Raw genomic sequence first — 3975 nt, 5'->3', positions numbered from 1 at the left:
ACAGGCAAGAATTCCAGGGTAATGGTATGGAAGCAGTGATTTAAAGAATGCCTGGGTCACACAGCAGGGAGATTATTCACTCTTCTTGGAGCATGTCCCTGAGAAGTAACCTTCAGGGAGATGCCTCTCTGGGGACAAAGGAGCTGGCTGGTCCATTTCCTTCCCAGAACCCTCCACATAAACACAGAACCTCATGCGGGAAGCAACACAGTGCCTACACTGGTTGTCTGTCTTGCTTACACCAAGCTCCACACCCCTGCACTCTGGTGGGACTGTCCTTCTTGGTCAAGGTTGCCTCAGTCACAGTGTAGCAGGCCCAGCACCTAGAAGACTAGCACAATCCCATACACAAACCATGTCCCAAAAGCCAGGAGTTTTAAAAGTCAGAAAGTTTGGCTAGGAAAGAACACAGAGGGCACAGTACAAAAGGGTTCTCCTTTTTCCACATCCTCACCAACACCTGTTGTTTCTTGTCCTGTTGAATTTAGACATTCTGAAAGGTGTGAGGTGATACCTCATTGTAGTTTTGACTTGTATTGCCCTGATTACGAGTGACGTTGAGCATCTCTTCATGTAATTGTTGGCTATCTGTATGCCTTTTTTGGAAAAATGTCTATTCGTGTCATCTGTGTATTTTTTTAATTACACATGGATGGAGCTTTACTTCCATTTCTATTTTTTGGAAGAGTTTGAGAAGGGTTGTTATTAACTCTTCTTTAAATGTCTGGTAGAATTCCCATGGGAAGCCATCTGGTCCTGGACTTTTGTTTGTTGGAAGATTTTTGATTACAGATTCCATTTGCTGATTATGGATCTATGCAAATCTTCTTTCTTCATGTTCAGTTTTGGTAGTTTGTATGTTTCTAGGAATTTATCCATTACTTCCAGATTGCCCAGTTTGTTAGCAAATAATTTTTTTGTTTATATTTCTGTGGTGTTGATTGTGATCTCTCCTCTTTCATTCATGATTTTATTTAGTTGGGCTTTTTCTGTTTTGTTTTTGATAAGTCTGGTTAGGGGTTTATCAGTTTTATTGTTTCTTTCAAAAAACCAGCTCCTGGCTTCATTGATCTGCTCTACTGTTTTTTGTTTGTTTGTTTCTATATCATTTATTTATACTGTAATCATTATTATTTCACTCCTTTGCTGACTTTAGGCTTTAATTGCTGTTCGTTTTCTAACTCCTATACGTGAAAAGCTAGGTTGCATATTTGAGCCTTTTCTTAATCCTTGAGGTACGCCTGTACTGCTTTATACTACCCTCTGGTGACTTTATTTGCTGCATCCCAGAAATTTTGTACTGTCATGTTTTAATTTTAATTTGCTTCTTTATTTTTAATTTCTTCTTTAATTTCCTAGTTAACCCATTTATTCTTTTTTTTATTTTTTTAACATTTATTTATTTTTGAGACAGAGAGAGACAGAGCATGAACGGGGGAGGGTCAGAGAGAGAGGGAGACACAGAATCTGAAACAGGCTCCAGGCTCTGAGCAGTCAGCACAGGGCCCGACGTGGGGCTCGAACCCACAGACAGCGAGATCGTGACCTGAGCCGAAGTCGGATGCTTAACCTACTGAGCCACCCAGGCGCCCCAACCCATTTATTCTTTAGTAGGATGTTCTCTAACTTCCATGTATTTGTGGTCTTCCCAAATTTTTCTTGTGGTTGGCTTCAAGTTTCATAGCAATGTGTTCTGAAAATATGCATGGTACAGTCTCCATCTTTTTGTACTTGTTGAGGCCTGATGTGTGTCCCAGTGTGTGACCTATTCTATAAAATGTTACATGTGCACTAGAAATAATATGTATTCTTCTGCTTTAGGATACAATATTCTGAATACATATATCCAGTCCATCTGGTCAAATGTATCACTCAAATTCATTGTTTTCTTGTTGCTTTTCTGCTTAGTTGATCTATCCATTGTTGTAAGCAGGGTGTCAATGTCCCCTAATATTATTGTATTGTTAACAGTGAGTTTCATTACATTTGTTATTAATTGATTTATATATACAGGGGCTTCCAATTTTGAAGCATAAGTAATTGCAATTGTTAGATAATTTTTTATTGATAGTACCCTTAATTATGATATAGTGCCTTTCTTCATCTCTTGTTACAGTGTTTGGCTTAAAATATAGTTTTTCTGATATAGGTATGGATACTTGGCTTCCTTTTGATGTCCATTAGCATGATAGATTTTTATTCATCCCCTAACTTTCAATATGAAGGTGTCTTCAGGTCTAAAATGTGTCTCTTGTAGGCAGCATATATATGGGTATTGTTTTTATTTTTTATCCATTCTGATACCTTATATATTTTTTAATTTTTTAATATTTATTTATTTTTGACAGAGAGAAAGAGAGAGATAAAGACAGAGATAGAGACAGAGAGAGAGGCAAGGAGAGGGGGACAGAGGATCTCAAGCAGGCTCTGCCCTAACAGCAGTGAGCCTGATGCAGGAATTGAAATCACAAACCTTGAGACCATGACCTGGGCAATCGGATGTTCAACCAACTGAGCCACCTAGGCACATCTGATACATTATACCTTTTGACTGGAGCATTTAATCAATTTACTTTCAGAGTGATTATTGGTAGATAAGAATTCAGTACCATTGTATTACCTGTAAAGTCTGTATTATTGGAGATTTTCTCTGTTTTAGTGTTTGTTGCTTTTGGTCTTTCCCTTCCACTCAGAGTCCCCTTTAATATTTCTAGCATGGCTGGATTTCTGCTCACAAACTCCTTATTTATTTATTTATTTGTTGTTGTTGTTGTTGTTGTTGTTGTTTTGGCCTGGGAAACTTTTTATCTCTCCATGTATTCTGAATGACAGCTTTGCTGGATAAAGTATTCTGGGCTACATATTTTCCCCTTCAGTACATTGAATATATCATGCCACTCCCTTTTGGCCTGTATGGTTTGTGTGGAAAGATTTGCTGGTATCCTGATTTCTCTTCCCTTGTAGGTTAGGGATTTATGTTCCGTTGATGCTTTCAGGACTCTTTCCTTATCTCTGTATTTTGCAAATTTTACTATGATATATCTTGGTGTTGGGATGTTTTTTTAAAAAAAAAAAATTATGGGACTTCTATGTGTCTCCTGGATTTGGATGTCTCTTTCTCCGGATTAGGGAAGTTTTCAACTATAATTTACTCAAATAACCTTCTGTCCCTCCCCTCCCCTTTTATTTTGGGACTCTTATGTTATGAATATTATTATGCCTTATGGAATCACTGAATTCCCTAAGTCTTTTATGATCCATTATTTTTCTTTCCCTCTTCTTTTCAACTTCATTATTTTCCATAATTTTATCTTCCCTATCACATATTTATTCCTCTGCTTCTTCCATCCTTGTGTTAATTACATCAGTCGATTTTGCATTTGGTTTTGGCTTTTTTTTTTTTTTTTAATTTTGGCCTGTCTAGTTTTCTTTTTTCTCTGTGGTACAGGTCTCTCTGGTTTCTTCTATGCTTTTCTCCAAACCAGCTAGTATTCATATAATTATTGTTTTAACTCTGGTTCAAGCATATCACTTAAAACTATTTTGACTAGCTTCCTGGCCATGACTCTTATGGTTCTTTTGGGGTAAATTACTCCATGTTGACATTTTGTCTAGGTCTATGTTTCATGTGTAGGAATGCCTGTGCCTGGTCTTATTTGCACTAGAGCTAAATATTTGCAACACTCTGTGATCAGTAGACTTGGTGTGTGTGGATGGTTTGTGCTGGACTTCTGGGAGAGGGGCATGCTGCTGCTCTGACTCAATCACATTTTACCTATTAAGAAATGAGCCTGTATAGCTCAGGGGGCTGAGGCTTGGTGAAAGCAGCTCAAGCCTGCACTGTGTGTTATGCCACTTGTGGGAAGGTAAAAAATGGCTTTGGCCTACTCTCTTTCTGGAAGAGGGATGTTTACACCCACTGATGTTCAGGAAGTCTTTACTGAAGAGAAAACAATCTCTCCTTTTGTATCCCAG

This window comes from Panthera uncia, chromosome X (genome assembly GCF_023721935.1).
Source record: "Panthera uncia isolate 11264 chromosome X, Puncia_PCG_1.0, whole genome shotgun sequence".
NCBI lineage: Eukaryota > Metazoa > Chordata > Mammalia > Carnivora > Felidae > Panthera > Panthera uncia.
The sequence above is the reverse complement of the archived record's forward strand: the minus strand, read 5'-3'. Positions refer to the sequence as shown.